At 46.4% G+C, this 20,277-nt stretch overlaps 1 protein-coding gene and 1 long non-coding RNA gene across 4 annotated transcripts in view; one reads left to right on the top strand and one right to left on the bottom strand.

Annotated features, from left to right (window-relative positions):
• The window catches only part of DRC11 (dynein regulatory complex subunit 11), a 103,202-nt gene that overhangs the window by 28,468 nt on the left and 54,457 nt on the right, over positions 1-20,277 (top strand). The window lies entirely within an intron of this gene.
• The window catches only part of LOC310693484, a 105,736-nt gene continuing 85,839 nt past the window's right edge, over positions 381-20,277 (bottom strand). For 2 of the 3 annotated variants that reach the window (XR_014519196.1, XR_014519197.1), the window contains 2 exons: positions 19,767-19,939; positions 5,791-5,995 (listed from right to left, as the gene is read on the bottom strand). This is a non-coding gene — a long non-coding RNA (uncharacterized lncRNA). Of the gene's footprint in view, positions 531-5,790; positions 5,996-19,766; positions 19,940-20,277 lie in introns of those variants that run through there. The other variant, XR_014519195.1, reaches the window with a different exon arrangement.

Below are 20,277 nucleotides of genomic sequence, written 5' to 3'. Positions count from 1 at the left end.
AATCAACCTAAAGAGCAATAGCCCAATCTGAAGGTTACCAGACCAAACTATCTCTGTCCATGAATGGTCATAGCTGGTAGACCACATGCTTCTGCATACCTAGGGAGTCCCCCTAGTATACAGAAACCTTACCTTATTTTAGGGATCCCTGCTTTGACTCCAAATCAGGCAGTTAAGCTTGCTATTTGAGGAAACAGACATGGTAACTACATGGATAAAAACACAAAGCTGTCGGTTTCTCTTTTGCAAATATGAAAAGTGGGAGCTAATGAGATTGGCATCCCAAGGCACTGTAATGTGTTTTTTGGACTGCAAAGCTAACAGAGTTTTTCAATTAGCAGCACTGATAAATGGGCTCTCCGCATTAGACTAGGGCTAGCTTCTAATTGAAGACATCTGGTTTATTTCTCTTCATCATCTTTCACACTTCAGAAGTCACAGAAAGCACGCCAAGGTTTTGGCCAATTTGTATCAGCTTATGCTTTGTATTAGGAATCTGGAAGGTATTTGATCTTCACTGTCCAGCATCCCTGAAAAATAAATAAATTCAAGATTACATTTCTGTATAACTAAACTGATAGTCTAGTTTCTCTTTTCTCCTAAGCATATTGGTTTATTTAGAGCAGGCCCCAGAAACAAGATAGTGTGAAACCATTGTAACCGCTTTTGTATATATGCTATTTATTCCATTCTTGTTCGAATAAAATCATTATTACCATGAATGAAACTTAATAGTTCTCTTAACATGCAGCGTAATGTTCTGATACAATAATGTCTAGTGTGTGCTAAAAATTAAGCATAGGAACAACAGTCATCTAATTTTTTTTTAATGGTAAATTGCCTTCTCCGATTTCTTTAGTAGAAAATGCACTTGTAACCCTCCTTAATCAAAGTGCCTTCTCAAGCGTAACAGTAATGTCATTAGCACAACACTGACATGAGGCTAAAAAATGCCTTGCACAATTCAAAATATTGATTATAAAAGATTTAATCCAGGCATAAATTACAGTCACTTGTAAGCATAGACAATCTAGAGGCATAAATGATTCTTCAAAAACGTCAGAAAGGAAACCATTTAGAACAGATGTACGCAGCAGCCTTCAGGAGAATCAACATAGCAAAATAGCTTATTGTTACTGGCTGTGAGGTAAATAAATTCTTGGTTTCATCCATATTTTCTAAATAAACTGTGTTTGCTGTGCTGGGAATTTGTGGGGGGGGGGATTCTTATAGGATGCCATTAGAATTGAATTAATGTTTAAGTTCGTTTAGTTCACATATCATATTAAGCCAAACTTTGAATTCTGGTAAATTTGCTTATGACCTGCATTAAAATATAAGCTGGACTTCCTGGCACAAAAATAATTTTTCAGTGGGCTGAGTGAAGGTTATGTGTTAGTGACTGAAAAGCAAAGAAATCCAAAATTGCACAGTTCATTTCATCACAATGTTGTGTTCTTGTAAAAAAGGAAGGAAGGATCTAACATAGCCAGTTTTGATTGTTTTTTCAGTGCTTAGGCTTTATAGTTTGTCCATTATTTGTGTGAGGTAGTTGGAGGTATGATTCATGACAGAAACATTTCTGACCCTATTTCTGACCCTGTCCTTGGAGGCCACAGCAAGCAAGCACCCATGGCAGCTTCTCCATCAAATGCCCATAGTCCATAGCTCAGTGAAATTATGCACTCGAGTTTCCTGCATTTGGGGAAATTGCAGGGATCAGCACATTTTGCAGCCGAAGTTCTGATCCCTGGCATCTTATCTCTGTCAGCAGTAGCCAATGATCTAGGTCAATATAAGACGGCTTTCTGTGTTCATAGCATGCAGATCTTTCATCCCTTATGAACACTCCACAAAATGTGGAAAAGCGAGAGGATTTTCTGACCACATTTCCCTTTGCCTTTTGGTTGGCTTCTGGAGAGGCCAGCTGCTGTTCATTTGAGCCTGGCTTCTCCAGTTGTTGATATCCCCAATATCCCTTTCTTACTTGATAACACCAGGCTGAAATCTTAACTGCTGCACTTTCTGGTTGTCCATCTTGGTAATGGTTTGGATGTGTCAGATGCTTTCTTAAGTCGGTTCTTTAGTGAATGACAGAATTTCAGAAATTTCTAGTCTCTTGCAGTTTAATAGTGCAGGCATGTAGAATTTTCCCCTTTTTCAGTGTTTCAGAAGCCAGATCTGAAACACATCACCATAACTAGGATGCTTTTATCAGTTACAGATACTGGGTTTCTACATTTGTTCCACACTTCCTCCTCCTCCATGTAAGGGGCAAAGCAGACAATGATATCACAATAAAAAAATTCCTTCCAGTAGCACCTTAAAGACCAACTGCATGCACACGAAAGCTCATACCAAGAACTAACTTAGTTGGTCTTTAAGGTGCTACTGGAAGGAATTTTTTTATTTTGACTATGGCAGACCAACACAGCTACCTATCTGTAAATGATATCACAGGCAGGGTGGAGGGTGAACCTCTCTCTCAGTTTGGGTGCAATTGCCATGTGTGCCCATTCAAAATCAGCAGCAGAGATTATGAGGTCTGGAAGCAGTGATTTAAGCCATGAAGCAATAAATTGTGCGGAATCCATTCTCTTCCGCTCCCTCTTCAAAAAAACCCAGAAATGTAGAAAATCAAAATAGGAGAATCAATTTGCATCTTCAAACCTGTTGCATATATCTCTCTTTTCATTCTTTGATCTTTTTGTCAGGGATTTGGTTTAATTCTTTTGTTGCCGTACAGGCAGCCTCCTGCTTACGCAGGGGTTACGTTCGGAAGTACCTTGTGTGTCGGGGAAATCATGTAAAATTGAAAACCACTGGAAAGCTGCAAGCATCCCGTCCCATCCCCAGCCTGCCCCCATTCTGCCCTTTTAGTGACGTTTCAGTGACGTCTTTATGATGTTTCTGGGTCACTTCCGGGTTCGGCCTGATGCGCTTACACATGGTTGCGCATGTACTGAACATGCGTAAATGGGGGGTGGGGCTGCCTGTAGTTTCTGTTGAAGAGTCAAGCCCCGTGTTGAGTTCTGCCAACTTCGTTTCCATTGGGAGCATTAGGTCTTTCCAAGTGTTTTCAATAAGCTCCTTTATGGCTTCTTCTTGTGCTGCAAACTCTTCCCTTTAGATATTCTTACCATTTTCTTTCTCCAAAGAGGAAGAGGCCTCTTGAGGGCAGTGCCATCTTCGCTGCCGCCTACATTAATGTCCTTGAATGCATTAGTGTTTTTTGAATAAAATCTTTTCTTTTCAGCTTTTTGGAATCCTTTTGGTCAGCCCTCTCTTATCTTCAAGCTTTGGGGTTTTCTTAGACAGCAGGGGGCTTTCATTCCAAGCTGTTTTTCTGGGCTTTGGAGCATAGCTTAGAGTTTAAGCAGCCCTCTCCTTTCCTTCACGGCCGTGCCCCCGAGTCTCGGACTTTATCAGTCTTCTCCAAGGATTCACTCTTCTATATTAAGGCTGCAGCCCTAGACTTACTACTCGGGCGGACATTGCATTGAATACAGTGGGACTTATTTTTCTGAGCAGACGCAGGTTTTTGTGGCCCCTGGGCCCTCCTGAAGCATCTATTGGGGAGGATTTTGTTGCTCAAACATTCACTGCTATAACAATCCCTCCTTCCCAAACTGTTTTTATTATGTAATAAAATTATGCAATAAAAACAAAAATAAATAAAGTTTGCCTCATAACTGGTTATAAAGAATGACTCAAAGGTGGGATTTTGAAACACAGAGCCCATTACTCCCCAGAAAGATTGACTGTGCTTCTTACATTGCACAGTAATTTTTCATGTCTTGTTTCATAACAAATCTAACATTCCTTATAATCTTGAAAATGAGTGCAGCTATCCTTATTCTCAGAAGAACTATTTTTTATTATCTTGACAGAGCCCTTTAGGCAATTAGGGAGAGGAGTTATGGCGAGGGGGAGAAGGGAGCAGCACACGTAAAGCCATGCAGAAATATAGAGATTAGGTAGTACACAGTTGAGTCTATTACTAGGGAAATGTTTAGGTTAGAGTTGTACTGACATAAATCTCCATCAGTACCGCACTTTGAAGGATACAGAGAGTAAGTTTTAAATTGAGAATGATTTGCAAAAAGGTGGGTAGGGAGAAGTCTGTTAGCGTTATTTGGGGTGTACAGTGTGCAGCTCCTTTGTGTATTTTGACACAATTAATTCACTGCATGTCTTAACTAAAATAATTTGGAATTCTTGGTTGTCCTTAGGGCATTTTTTGCCAATTACACTTGAGGGTCCAGGTAAATAATATGCTTAAAAAAACACACACACACATTTAACTCAGTTCTAACCAAATTTCCAAGTAACTCATAAGCAGAATGAAACAGCTACATACAGGTAAGGGAGGGGAAAGTATTTGGAGGGAAATATAGCATGCCAGCTTATTTCAAAAAGTGAAGACCACTCCATGTAAACATTGGAATTTTGTTTTACAAAGCTGTGAATATGTACATCTTACACACAGCGTTCCTCATATCTTTACCCAAAAGAGTCTCTGTTATTCTATCTCACTGTGCTTTTCAATTTATAAAAGAGTGTGTTTTGAAATATTTGTTATATATGCTTGTGGCAGAGCCAGACATTCACTCATGGGGAACTCTGTTGCCTCCCATTGTTTGAAATATTTTATAGCTCCATCTTAATTGCCCTCAACTGCTATTTAATACTTTCCTCCCTCCCCACTCCTTGCTGTCAAATATTCCTTCCCTCCACCCCAATTTTGTCCCTCTGACACATACTGTAAAATGCTTCAAGAAGCATCTATTTCTGCGCACTGAACCTTGCAGAGGCTGGCCTTATCTATGTCAGACTTTGTGTGGCAGAAAACCTGGCTTAGGCTGCAACCCCAAGTGGTGCTTTTCTTCTAGGGAAAAAGGTGCCAGTACTCCAGAAAGAAAGCACGGATCCTAACCATGTCTTCTCAGAAATAAGTCTCATTTAGTTCCGTGGGAATTCCTCCCAGGCACGTGAGGTTAAAATGGCAGCTTTAGCCACCAAGGCTGCTTGTACACAATCATTTGTTCGGTTCTTATTATGTTTCCATGATTGTTAATTTCAGCAGTATATTTGAGCTTTCACATTATTTAAATGCTACTTTGTAAATATAGCAAAGTATAGTGCAGGTTTAGTGTTCATGTGAAAGCTCAAATATAATGGGAAATTAATGTTAGGGAACATTGGGAAAATGCATATGAATGCAGCCTAAGTACCGTATTTTTTGCTCTATAAGACTCACTTTTTCCCTCCTAAAAAGTAAGGGGAAATGTGTGTGCGTCTTATGGAGCGAATGCAGGCTGCGCAGCTATCACAGAAGCCAGAACAGCAAGAGGGATTGCTGCTTTCACTGCGCAGCGATCCCTCTTGCTGTTCTGGCTTCTGAGATTCAGAATTTTTTTTTTCATGTTTTCCTCCTCCAAAAACTAGGTGTGCCTTGTGGTCTGGTGTGTCTTATAGAGCGAAAAATACGGTATATACTCCATGAAAAATCACAGGTAATCACAGCTCCCTATATTTATATAATGCAAGTATTTACAAACCTCTATTTGCCATATTCACATTGACTTTATAATTGTATTCATGAAACATCCTGGATGTGAAAATATAATGTGTGAACTGAGAGTACTTTGTAACAATTCAAGGGATTTCCAACTTTTCTGTGAGTTGCACGCTGTCGCACCTTTTAATGTGTATTTTATTGTTAGCCATATTGGGCATCCACAAAGGCAAGATACACATTTAATAAATTAATAATAAATACAACCAATGTTGAATTTTCAGAACCTTTTTTTTATATTACAAATTCTTTGAGTGAACCCCCCCCCCTTCCCACAAAGAGATCCTTCTGCTACTACATACAATTTTTAGAGATCAATTCAACATGCGCTGAACCAAACACCCAGGATTGAGTATTGGTTGGGTTCCCTCTTTTTAGTCCAGGGATCACCAGGGGTGGTACTTAAGCAGCACCTTCCTATTGGACAAAGAGGAGGAAGGGCCTTTAAATTAAGTTGTTTTACCTGTATTATTATTATTATTATTATTATTATTATTACTACTACAACAAATAATCATATTTTAATTATTTTTATGTATTGCCTTTATTTGAGACTCACTATATTAAATGTTTGCAAGTGACTTACAGTTATAAAATCATACAGAATACAAAATTTTACAAAAACTTCAAAAATGGGAATGAACATTAATGACTAAAAGTGGTCATCTTGTAATAACAGATAAAAGGATGAATGATAATAATAATAATAATAATAATAATAATAATAATAATAATAATAATAAATTTTATTTATATCCCGCCCTCCCCAGATGAAGCCGGGCTCAGGGCGGCTAACAACAATCAAAATAATCCAGCATTCTAAAAACATTCATTATAAAATTAATTAAAATCAAATTGATGGCAACCATTAAGCAAAATTCTGTGCAGATTGCCAGAGGAGGGAGTCAGGCTGCGCCCTGACCAAAGGTCTGGTGGAACAGCTCTGTCTTGCAGGCCCTGCGGAAAGATGTCAAGTCCTGCAGGGCCCTGGTCTCTTGTGACAGAGCGTTCCACCAGGTTGGAGCCGCGCCCGAGAAGGCCCTGGCTCTAGTTGAGGCCAGCCTAACCTCTCTGTGGCCTGGGACCTTCAGGATGTTTTTATTTGCAGACCGTAAATTTCTCTGTGGGACATACCAGGGCCCCCTGGGCCAGGTGGAATTAGCCTGAGGAGGGAGCGGCCTTCCCAACTCACAGTGCAGCAGCAGCAGCCGTACTCTTCCATAAGGGCATATATACATAGTTTTAATTGTACAGTGGTGCCCCGCAAGACGGAAAACCCGCTAGACGAAAGGGTTTTCCGTTTTGGAGGTGCTTCGCAAAACGAATTTCCTATGGGCTTGCTTTGCAAGATGAAAATGTCTTGCGAGTTCCTTCGGGGTTTTTTTCCTCCCCCCCCCTTTTTCCCAAGCCGCTAAGCCGCTTATCAGCTGATCCTAAGCCGCTAAGCCGCTTATCAGCTGATCCGCTAAGCCGTTTAACAGCTGATCCACTAAGCCGCTTATCAGCTGATCCGCTAAACCGCTTATCAGCTGATCCGCTAAACCGCTAATAGCGCTAATCCGCTAAGCCGCTAATGGGCTTGCTTCGCAAGACGAAAAAACCCCAAGATGAAGAGACTCGCGGAACGGATTCTTTTCGTCTTGCGAGGCACCACTGTATGCCACCTTTCCATAGTTCAAACCATCCTCAAGGTAGCTTAAAACAGGAAAAAACCCCATAATTTCAAACATAACAAAAATAGTCGTAAACCATAAATAAACCATCAAAAAGTACACAACCAAATTGAACAATTTCCATGTACATCATAATTAAAAGTAAAGATACATAAATTAATATAAAATAACAGCAACAACCCCACCCCAATAAAAGCCCCTAAACAGCACCCCAGCCCAAGAGTCTGTTCAGCAGCTTTAGCTTTTGTAGCTGGAATCTGTCAGGTGGGCAAAGGCTAGCAAGGCAGGGAGCAGGTCTTCTCTTCCAGGCCTCACAGCCAAGGTGCCCTCTGGCTACCTTGAGTCAAGGCTGTGAAAAGTGGCATCCGGAGGCGGCGCGAAACGGTAATGGCGGTCCTCTTTAGTGTCTAAAGAGGGGCTCCGCAGGAAAGGATCGTTCGCTACGGCACAGCGACGATCCATCAAGAAAAACCACGAGCAGAGTGAGCTCGTGGCCGTGGGACTCGGCGGGCACCTGGAGCGACCCCCGAAACGAAGAAGGGACCCCGTAAGGGGTTCCGGAAGCGCGGAGGGGAAGCGGTGCTGAGAGTTCATCGCTCTTTCTGCGGGAGCGAAGCCGCGCGGCTGCTGCCGATGAGCGCCGACCTTTCTTCCTTAACTATTGGATACTAAAGCACCTACTCGCGAGTAAGCGACACTCTAAATTGGATTTACAAATTTAGAAATTCGGCTGAAAGCGGGAGACGAAAAAGAGGAAGTCCGTCTTCCGACAACGCTTACAGATCAAAGGCAAAGGAACTGACAGGCTGGAGCAGCAGAAAAAGAACTTTTAAAGTGGAAGTATTATGCGTCTGACAGAATTGGAGTCTGAAAGGAAAGGCAAGTTTATTTTTTAATCTATTCTAAGTGTTGAAGTAACTTGGGAACCTTCTCCTTTGGTGGATTTTAAAGCTTTAAACCCAGCCTCGGGATGGCGGGGGAAAAGAATGCCTTTTGCGGATACAATTTATAAAACTGAATCAGATACATAGAGGCAACTTTGGACTACTTAACTAAGCAACTGTATCTTGCACCTAGGGAGATGACTTTTGTGGCAATTTTGGAAGGCTCTGCCAGTGGAAAAAAGTTTTAAGGATTATTGTTAAATTACTCAGCAGCAGGAACTTTAATGGCGACCAAACTTTTTTCCTTCTTTCCTGAACTTCAACTGTACTCCCTCTAACTGTACTCCCTCTAGTGGAGACTGGATTTACAATTTCCTGGGAACTAACTTTGTTTTGACTCTCTGCTGTTGTTATCTACACTGAAGCCTGTTCTTCCCATGGAACACTTGACAGTCTGACCTTGACTCATAGACAGGTGGGGAATGAGTGGCCAACCGAAAACAAGGTCTGCAAAAGCGAAAGCAGCGAAAGCCCAACTTGTGCAAACAACCTTGACTTCTCAGGCACGTAGATCTTCAGTTCCTGCTTTACTGAAGGGAATTGCCCCTCCAACAGTAGCTGAATTGAAGGGAACTGAACCTTCAACAACAGCCGAACTAAAGGAAGCTGAACAACCAGCAACAGAGGATATGGCTGCAGGTGGATCTGATGCACTTTTGAAAGAAATGCTACAACAATTTGCAATTTTAAACAAGAAGGTTGATGATCAAACAGCAAAAATTGACTTAGCCACATCCTCTATCACAAAGCTATCTGAACAAGTGACACAGCACTCACAAACAATTGGGAATCTAAAGGACGCTACTTCTGAGAACCGGAAATTGGCTGAAGCTGCGAACGAAAAAGCTGACACAGCAATTCAAAAAGTGGATGAATTGAAGGGAGAGGTAAGGCCACTACATAAGCATATTGGTGACCAGCAGGCCTACCTGTCTATGGTGGAATTGAGAAATCGGGAAAATAATTTGAGATTACGCTCTATCCCAGAGATTGAAAAAGAAGACTTGACTGGATTTTTGACAGCAGAATTTTCCAAATTCTGGGGTATAAAGGAAGACGAAGATTTTAAAATAACAACGGCATTCAGATTGGGAAGTGTCACCAGGAAGGACAGACCTAGAGACTGCCTGATCATTCTAAGGAACAAACAGGAGAGAGACAAAATACTTGACCTTCATTTTAACAAACCACTTGGGATCCAGGACAGAAGAGCGGAAATTTACAAGGATATACCAAAACAACTACTGGATCTCAGAGCCAACTATACTGACCTAGCAAGACTTTTGAGAGGTAACGGGATACCGTATAGGTGGGAGTTCCCACAAGGCCTATCATTTAAATACAAAGGAAAGAAGGTCAGAATTAAGACAAAAGAGGACAACCAGAAGTTCTTGCAAGACAACGGAGAGGACCTTCAGAAGGGAACAGCAGTCCCTTGGCCTCCGCCACAGCCTGGATTGGAACCAACACCATCTCCCTCGGATTTGGACAAAAAAGAGGACACCCCATAAAGAGCAACAACAGATTGATACAGGATGTCTCTGCAGCTGTACAGTTGGAACATTAATGGCGCAAATTCCCCGGAAAAACGAAAAAGGATTTTTCATATTTTGAAAAAAGAAAATTTGGACATAATTTGCTTGCAAGAAACGCATGTGACTAGGCTCCATCGGAAAGTACTAATCAACAAAAGACTAGGCCAAGAATTTATCTCATCAGACAAAGTCAAAAAGAGAGGCCTGGTGATCTATGCAAAGGAGAACCTAGCACCGAAATTTTTGTTTAAAGATGAGCAAGGAAGAATTTTGGCAATTGAAATACAATCACAAGGAGAAAAAGTTTTGATATTAGGAATTTATGCACCAAATGAGGGGAAAGCAGAATTTTACAAGAAGCTACATGAGACATTACTGGACTATCTGGACTACTCAAACATCATTATGATGGGAGACATGAATGGGGTAGTCTCTACTTTGATGGATAAGTCACAAAGTCAAAATTTAACTAAGGATGGCAGACTACCGAAAACTTTCTTTGAACTGACAGACAATATGGACTTGATTGACATTTGGCGGACAAGGAACCCCCTAGGTAGAGAAGGAACTTTCTTTTCTGAGGCCCACTCATCATGGACGAGAATCGACCAAATTTGGACAGCTAGAGGGCTGGCACCGAAGACTATAAGAGTGGAAATCTGCCCAAAGACTTGCTCCGACCATAATGCCCTGAAAATGGAATTGAGGCTTACTCCAGCCGGCTCCTTTAGATGGAAAATGAATGACACCCTCTTTAGAGATCAAGAGATCGTAAAGAAGGCCCAAAAAACTTTAAAGGATTACTTTGAAATCAACTTGAAATACTTCAGTGGAAAAAAGAACAATCTGGGACGCTAGTAAAGCTGTAATGAGGGGGTTTCTGATACAACAAAACACAATTAAGAAAAAACTCTGGAATGGGAAAAAGGATAAGTTATTAGAGAAGATAAGAGATGGAGAGAAAAGACTGAGATCTAAACCAAAATCCAAAGAGATCTTGCGAGAAATTAAATTTCACCAGGCACAATATTTGAAATTGATAAATCAAGAAGTGGAATGGAAAATTAAACAAATGAGACAAAGATCCTTTGAGTCAGCAAACAAGTGTGGGAAACTGCTGGCATGGCAGTTGAAAAAAAGACAGAAACTTAACTACGTTACCAATCTAGAGGTGGAAGGGAAAAATATTCAGAAACCAGGTGAAATTAGAAAGTGTTTCCAGAAATACTTCAAAAAGTTGTATACACAAGGGCCTGAGGAAGTGTCTGAGATGGAACGATTCTTGAAACTCAACGGTCTAACAGAACTATCTCAGGAGAAGAGATCAACCCTGAACTGTAAAATAACACAACAAGAAATAGAGGATGCCATTCAGAATATGCAGCTGGGCAAATCTCCAGGCCCGGATGGGCTTACCTCCAAATACTATAAGACATTAAAAGACTACTTGACTCTACCATTAATGGAGGTTTGCAATCAGATCATGGGGGGAGGAAGGGCACCGGAAACGTGGAAAGAAGCTTTCATCACATTGATACCCAAGGTGGAAACTGAAAAGACTCAACTTAGGAACTACCGTCCCATCTCACTCCTAAATGTGGATTACAAAATATTTGCAGACATTTTGGCAAGTCGATTGAAAAAGGTTTTAAATGAAGTAATTCATAAGGACCAAGCAGGCTGTGATGGCCTGGGATTCCGATTCGGAGGATGAAACAGAGGAATCCCAGCCTGAACAGGAGTCCCCGCCTCCAGGGCCGGCTGAACTGGGGCAAGGCCTAGATGCTGAAGAGCCTGCACCTGTGGCAGTGCATCAGGAGCTGGCCCCAGGTGAAGCCCTTCTGGCCCCAGAGAGGCTTGACGACTCAGTGGCCACAGGTGAGCCTCCTCCAGGGCCCAGTAACCCTTCGGCCTCTCCTGATCTGCAGAGGCTTAGAGCAGAGAGGCGAAGGGAACTGGTTGCCCCCAGGAGGAGTGCTCGCCTTAAGGCCAGAGGAGGCGGGGCTCCTGGGGGCCGGGACCGCCCCTGGCCTTAGAAGAGGATAAAAGCCCAGTCAGCCCGGCCCCAGGTTGCGGGAGCAACGTCGTTGTTGGCTTCGGACCTTCCTGTGTTCCTGATCCCCGCTCGGCCTCCTGTTCCTGACTATCCGGTACTCCTGTTCCCTGCTCGGCTTCCTGTTCCTGACTATCCGGTACTCCTGTTCCCTGCTCGGCTTCCTGTTCCTGACTATCCGGTACTCCTGTTCCCTGCTCGGCCTCCTGTTCCCGACCATCCGGTGTTCCTGTTCCCTGCACCGCCTCCTGTTCCAGCGTTCCTGTTCCCCGCCCGGCTCTCTGCCTCGGACCTTGCCCCTCTTTGTGTGGACTCTGCTACACCCAAGGTACCTTACCCCCGGGACCAGCACAGTTTGCTCCCGCCACACCCGCACTCCCCCTTCGTAGGGGTGCGTTCGGGAAGAGCCAGAGGCCATGGCTGAACAGGCGGCTGCACTGGTGGCTTTGGCCCAGGAGAACCAGGCCTTGACTCACACCGTGCAGCAGCTCAGCGACGCGGTTGTGGCACTTCAGCAACGCTTGGAAGCTCTACCGGCTCCTGGGGCCGACGCCCCGGCTCCGGGCAAGTACCCAGTGGCTTTGCCTGAGAAATTTGATGGAGCCCCGGCCAGCTTTCCCATGTTCCTGGCCCAGGCCAAGCTGTATATTCAGGGGCGAGCCCGGAACTTTCCTGACGACCGCACCAAGGTGCACTTTTTGATTAGTTTGTTAAAGGACCAGGCGGCCAAGTGGGCGTTGCCGCTACTCAGGCAAGACTCCCCCTTGCTGGCAGACTATACGGGGTTTTGCAATCGTTTGGAGGCCGCGTTTGGCAACCCCCAGAAAGAGAGTCAAGCCAACCGGGCGATTCAGCGTTTGAAACAGGGCAAGTCCACGGTGGCCACATATACCACGGAGTTTCGGCTGTTGGCACAGGACTTGACCTGGAATGACTCGGCACTGCGGGACCAGTATCTCGAAGGGCTTTCGGACGAGGTACTGGACCAGTTGGCCACAATGGAACGCCCCACCACGCTGGACACTCTCATTCAACGGAGTCTACAAATAGACGACCGGTTGGAGGATCGTCGTCAGGCCCGGGGTCGTCGACACTTCCAGTTCACGGCACCAGCTTTTTCCGGCAGCCCCACGGTCACAACTGATTTAACGGAGGAGCCTATGCAGCTCGGGGCAGTGCGGCCACGCCTTTCCCCCGCAGAGAAGGCGCGGCGTCGGGAGGGAAATCTCTGTCTTTACTGTGGCGGAAGTGGACACTTCACTCGGTCCTGCCCTGAGAAACGCCAGCCGCAGGGAAACCACCAACCCCAGTAGCTGATGGCCCTAGCTACCGGGGGTCCCAAACCGTACAGAATGGGCCCGCACCAATGGACTTGCAACATCTTATGGTTTCGGTACGTTTATACCCTCCAGGTGGGCCCTGGATCCTCACCCATGCTTTGGTAGATTCAGGGGCAACCCGCTCCTATATGGACGCTGCTTTTGCCGCCCATCATCGGGTGCCACTTCGGAACAAGCCAGTACCGGTCCAGGTGGAAGCGATTGACGGACGACTTCTGCGCTCAGGTGCCGTTACTCAGGAGACCCAGCCCCTGGTCCTGTGTCTCCAGCAGCACCGGGAGTTGCGAACTTTGGACATTGCCTCTATGCCCCGCTTCCCCCTGGTGCTCGGGATGGACTGGCTGGAAGCCCACAACGTTCAGATTGACTGGGTCAAACGGACCGTGCACTTCCCAGACCCATGTTCCCATGCTCAATCCGGAACGCTGGCGGCCGCGCCCTCAGAGGAGGCAGCACCCACGCTCCCAGCCGTGTACCAGGACTACCAGGACGTGTTCGAGGAACAGGGGGCAGACCAGCTGCCGCCGCATCGGCCTTTTGACTGCGGCATAGACCTCCAACCCGGAGCGCCTTTACCAGTGAGTCGCTTATATTCCCTAACAGAGCCAGAGCGCGAGGCTTTGCAGGACTTCTTGCGCAAGAACCTGGAGCGTGGGTTCATTAGGCCTTCCACCTCGCCTACCGCGGCACCAGTGCTTTTCGTTAAGAAGAAATGTGGGGAACTCCGCCCTTGTCATGATTACCGAGCCCTGAACAAAATTACCGTCCCAGACCGGTACCCCTTGCCCCTTATCTCGGAGCTGCTGGAGCGGGTGCAAGGGGCACAGGTGTTCACCAAGCTGGACCTCCGGGGGGCCTACAACTTGATTCGGATCCGAGCCGGGGATGAGTGGAAGACAGCGTTTGGCACCCGGTACGGGCAGTTCGAATATTTGGTTATGCCTTTCGGTTTGTGCAACGCGCCTGCTGTGTTTCAACGCTACATCAACCACGTGTTTCAGGACTTGTTAGACAAGTACGTGGTGGTGTATTTGGATGACATACTGATTTACTCCCGTGACCCGGCTCGCCATGAGGAACATGTCCGGACCGTGCTGCAGCGCTTGCGTGAGCACCGTTTGTACGCAAAGCTCAGCAAGTGCGAGTTCCATCAGCGGACTGTGGACTTCCTTGGTCACCGGCTCTCTCCAGATGGGGTGCAAATGGACCCGGGGAAGGTGACAGCGGTTCAAGAATGGGCGGCACCCCGGAACCGCAAGGACCTACAGCGTTTCCTGGGGTTCGCCAATTACTACCGGACCTTCATCGCTGATTATGCTCATCGCACCACCCCGTTGACCCGGCTACTGCGCCCAAAGACGCCGTTTTCCTGGGACAAGGAGGCAGAGGAGGCGTTTCAGGGGTTGAAGGCCTGTTTCCAGAGGGCACCAATCTTACAACATCCTGACCCCTCTCGACCCTTTGTGGTGGAGACCGACGCTTCCAGTACGGCTCTCGGTGCCGTCTTGTCTCAACAGATTGGTCCTGAAGCGCCACTCTTACCCTGTGCCTTCTATTCCCGCCAGCTCCTACCAGCGGAGCGTAACTATACTGTGTGGGAGCGGGAACTACTGGCCATCAAGGTAGCCTTTGAGGTCTGGCGCCACCATCTTGAGGGGGCACGACATCCGGTGGAGGTGAGAACCGACCACCGGAACCTGGAGTACCTCCAGACCACCCGCAAGCTGAACCAAAGACAGATCCGGTGGGCGTTGTTCTTTTCCCGGTTCCAGTTCCGGATCCGCTACATCCCTAGCTCTCAGAATCAGAAGGCGGATGCCCTGTCCCGGAAACCTGAAGACAACACAGACACGGTACAGCAAGCAGAACCCACCACGATCCTACCTCCGGCTGCATTCCTGGCCACCCAGGAGGCGCAGCCACTGCAGGTTCGGGTGCGGGAACAGCAGCGGGTCGACGCTTGGGCCCAGGAACGACTCCGGGAGCTGGCTGAAGGGTCCAGCCCACAGTATCCGGGGCTGGTCCTGCATCAGGGCCTTCTGCTGCACCACGGTCGTCTGTACATCCCGCCAGGGCCACTACGGCTGGAGGTTCTCCGGATGGCCCATGATGCCCCAGCAGCGGGGCACTTTGGACGGTATCGGACCACCCATCTGGTCAGTCGAGAGTTTTGGTGGCCCCGCCTGAAGGCTGACGTGGCTCGCTACGTTGCTGGTTGTGATGTCTGCCGGCGCGCCAAGGGACCTACCGGGCGACCCCCCGGCCTACTGCAGCCATTGCCAGTTCCACCGCGCCCTTGGCACACGGTTTCGTTGGACTTTGTAGCGGACTTACCCTCGTCTCGTGGCTGTACCTGCCTTCTGGTTTTCTCCGACCATTTCACCAAGATGGTGCACTGCGCTCCCTGTCCATCTGTACCCACAGCCAAGGAAACTGCTCAGCTGTACCTTCAGCATGTCTTCCGCCTGCATGGCCTACCTGAGCGCGTGGTGTCCGACCGGGGCGTTCAGTTCACATCCCGGTTCTGGCGAGCACTACACCAGACCCTCGGGACGGAGGTCTGCCTCTCGTCAGCCTACCACCCACAGACCGATGGCCAGACGGAGCGGGCGAACGCGGTGCTGGAGCAGTACCTCCGGTGTTACTGCAGCTACCAGCAGGATGACTGGGTCGACCACCTGGCATTGGCGGAGTTCGCCTACAATAACGCGGTGAATGCGTCCACCCAGCAGACCCCGTTCCAGGCCAGTTATGGTTATCATCCACGGCTGTTTCCAGAGGTGCTGCCGACATCCGCGGTCCCAGCGGTGACGGAGTGGCTTCAAGAGCTCCAGTCCCAGCAACAGCTTTTGGTGGAGCAACTGCACCAGGCCAATGAAGCGTACAAGGCCCAGGCCGACCGCCACCGCCAGGTGGGGCCGGAACTTCGCGTCGGTGACCTGGTTTGGCTCTCCACTCGCCACCTCCACCCCTCTCGACCTTCGCGGAAGTTGGACGCCCGCTTCACCGGCCCGTTCCCTATCGTAGACCAAGTCTCTCCTGTGGCATTTCGTCTCCGGTTACCCGCAACCCTGAAGGTTCACCCGGTCTTCCACAGGTCCCTTTTGAGTCCGGTGGCCCCACCCGACGAGTTCCATCCGAACCGTCCCCGACCGCAGCCAGTGTTGGTTCGGGGAGAGCCTGAGTACGAGGTGGAACGCATCCTGGACTCCCGATACCACAGGGGAAAGCTGCAGTATCTCATTGACTGGAAGGGGTACGGACCGGAGGACCGTTCCTGGGAACCAGCGGCCAACGTCCACGCACCTGCCTGCCTCCGAGAGTTCCATGCGACGTACCCCGGCAAGCCGGGTCCGGACCCTCGGTTGAGGGGGGGGCCTGGGAGGGGGGATGGTGTGATGGCCTGGGATTCCGATTCGGAGGATGAAACAGAGGAATCCCAGCCTGAACAGGAGTCCCCGCCTCCAGGGCCGGCTGAACTGGGGCAAGGCCTAGATGCTGAAGAGCCTGCACCTGTGGCAGTGCATCAGGAGCTGGCCCCAGGTGAAGCCCTTCTGGCCCCAGAGAGGCTTGACGACTCAGTGGCCACAGGTGAGCCTCCTCCAGGGCCCAGTAACCCTTCGGCCTCTCCTGATCTGCAGAGGCTTAGAGCAGAGAGGCGAAGGGAACTGGTTGCCCCCAGGAGGAGTGCTCGCCTTAAGGCCAGAGGAGGCGGGGCTCCTGGGGGCCGGGACCGCCCCTGGCCTTAGAAGAGGATAAAAGCCCAGTCAGCCCGGCCCCAGGTTGCGGGAGCAACGTCGTTGTTGGCTTCGGACCTTCCTGTGTTCCTGATCCCCGCTCGGCCTCCTGTTCCTGACTATCCGGTACTCCTGTTCCCTGCTCGGCTTCCTGTTCCTGACTATCCGGTACTCCTGTTCCCTGCTCGGCTTCCTGTTCCTGACTATCCGGTACTCCTGTTCCCTGCTCGGCCTCCTGTTCCCGACCATCCGGTGTTCCTGTTCCCTGCACCGCCTCCTGTTCCAGCGTTCCTGTTCCCCGCCCGGCTCTCTGCCTCGGACCTTGCCCCTCTTTGTGTGGACTCTGCTACACCCAAGGTACCTTACCCCCGGGACCAGCACACAGGCTTTCTTCCTGGTAGGCATTTGTTCGACAATACTAGGAATATTATTGACATCTTAGAACTCTTACAAACAAATATTAACACTAAAGCAGTGTTAATTTTTATTGATGCTGAGAAGGCCTTTGACAACATTTCTTGGAAGTTTATGAAGAAGAACTTGGAAGGGATGGGAGTGGGTCGGGGGTTTGAAAATGGTATAGAAGCAATTTATTCAGAACAAAAAGCTAAGTTGATAGTGAACAATGTGGTGACAGAGGAGTTCCATATTGAAAAAGGAACACGCCAGGGGTGCCCCCTATCCCCCCTATTATTTATATCAGTCCTGGAGGTTTTGCTGAATATGATTAGGAGGGACCGGCAGATACAGGGGATCACGGTCGGAGTGAAACAATACAAACTGAAAGCATTTGCAGATGACTTAGTAATAACAGTACAGGAGCCAGAATCTAGTACAAAGAGAGTTTTGGAACTGATACAAGAATTTGGTCGGGTGGCAGGATTCAAGTTGAACAAACAAAAGACTAAAGTTCTGGGGAAAAACTTGACGCCTTTAGAAATAGAGGGGTTTCAGAAGGAAACAGAACTAACTGTGGTTAAGAAAGTGAAATACCTGGGGATACACTTGACGCCTAAAAATTTGAACTTGTTTAAGGATAACTATGAGAAATGTTGGTTAGAAGTTAAGAAAGATCTGGAAACGTGGTCGAGACTGAAACTTTCCTTGCTGGGCCGAATTGCTGCTGTTAAGATGAATGTCTTGCCAAAAATGTTGTTTTTATTTCAAGCCTTGCAGGTCGTGGACAGGGTGGAATGTTTTGGAAAGTGGCAGAAGGATATTTCAAAGTTTATCTGGCAGGGCAAAAAGCCCCAAATAAAGTTTAAAATACTAACTGATGCAAAAGAAAGAGGGGGGTTTGCCCTGCCAGATTTAAGGTTATACTATGAGGCGGCAGCCTTCTGCTGGTTGAAAGATTGGATTTTACTAGAAAACACAGATGTCCTAGACCTGGAAGGTTTTAACAACTCGTTAGGATGGCATGCGTATCTGTGGTACGGCAAGGTAAAAACACATGGAATGTTTAAAAACCATATTGTCAGGAAAGCAATTTTTATGGTCTGGATGAAATACAAAGACTTACTTGAAAGTAAGACTCCGAGGTGGCTATCACCAGTGGAGGCCAAGGCGTGGAAAAAACCCAATATGGAGGTCGGCTGGCCGAAATATTGGGAATTAGTAGAAAAAATTGGCGATAATTGGAGGTTGCGGAGCTTTGAAGATATAAAGGATAAGGTGCAGGATTGGTTTCACTATGCCCAAATTAATGAGGTTGTTAAGTTGGACAAAAAAACAGGATTCCAGGTGGAAAAATCGAAACTTGAGACAGAGTTGCTAGAACCAAAGACTAAGGTATTATCGAGAATGTATAACTTGCTGCTTAAATGGAATACACAGGATGAGACAGTTAAATCAGCCATGATAAAGTGGGCCCAAGACATTGGTTATAATATCATGTTTGAAGACTGGGAAAGGTTATGGACCACCGGTATGAAATTTACGGCATGTAATGCCTTGAAAGAAAATATTATGAAAATGATATACAGGTGGTACATGACCCCAGTCAAGCTTGCTAAGATATACCATTTGTCTGACAACAAATGTTGGAAGTGTAAGGAGGCTGAAGGAACATTCTTTCACCTTTGGTGGACTTGCCCGAGAGTGAAGGCCTTTTGGGAAATGATCTACAACGAGTTAAAAAAGGTGTTTAAGTACACCATCCCTAAAAAACCGGAGGCCTTCCTCTTGGGTATTGTCGGCCAAAAGGTGTTAAAGAAGGATAGAACGTTTTTTATGTATGCTACTACAGCAGCAAGAATTCTGATCGCCAAATATTGGAAGACTCAAGATCTTCCCACGCTGGAAGAGTGGCAAACGCAACTGATTGACTATATGGAGTTGGCCGAAATGACCGCCAGAATCCGAGACCTGGGAGAAGAAGCCATGGAGGAGGATTGGAAAAAATTTAAGAACTATTTGCAAAAACATTATAAGTTACATGAACTATAAAAGACGCATAATTTAAATTTCTAGCCCCAGCAATGAGAGTGCAATATCTATGAAATTGGATAACATTATTGAAAGAATCAAGTTTAAATGTTAAAAATGCTAATATGGTATGTTTTTAGAGTAAATGGACAATAAGGGATTTAAACTTAAATTGCAATTGAAAGTACAAAGAAACACACGAAACAAGGTTACAATTTGCTGATAAATTTATTGTTAAGAATGCATTGTGCGGGAGATGTGGGGAAGTTCGTTGGAATGTGGAAATAAGTTGTTGGAAGGACATGATTTTCTTTATTTTTTTCTGTTTTTTCTTTCTTTTCTTGCTTTATGTCTGAAAAAATGCAATAAAAATTATTAAAAAAAAAAAAAAGGCTGTGAAAAGTATTCCCAACGCCCTCCAGTTGTACTGGCAATTAAGGTAATTAGGTCTGCCTGTCTGCAAGCCAATATGTACATACCTGGGTTTTCTGCATTCTGCAAGCCACACTGTAGAGGTCCATATGTTTATTGGATCAGAGGTTATGGGAGCAATACAGCTTTAGAACTGCCAGACTTGTGCCACCTCACAACTTGATTGAACCTGGGATGTATGCCACAACCATGTTTCATGCGTGTTTCCATTGTAAGGTGGCTGCAATGACGAAAGGGGCATACCAATCTAATTTTAGAAGCATTCTTTCTCTTCAAAGTCTGCCGGGCACCAGAAAGAGTTTCAGAACTACGCTCTAATTGGAGACTAAAGAGTATGATTAGAGACTTCCTTGCAATTCAGTGCTGGGTATTTTTTTAAAACTGGGAAAGCTCTTTGTAGCTGAAGTACTCTTAAAATAATTTAAGTTCATCATAATACTATTATTTATAATGAGAATATTTTCTGTTCACTTGCTTTAATTAACTGTGACATAGTTCTTTGTTATACTACTCACTTTTCTTTGGCGTAGATTTTCAAAAAATACAAATTACAAATTC

This window comes from Podarcis liolepis (assembly GCF_965112155.1).
Source record: "Podarcis liolepis genome assembly, chromosome: 1".
Classification (NCBI taxonomy): Eukaryota; Metazoa; Chordata; class Lepidosauria; order Squamata; family Lacertidae; genus Podarcis; species Podarcis liolepis.
This window is presented reverse-complemented; position numbering and strand designations above follow the sequence as displayed.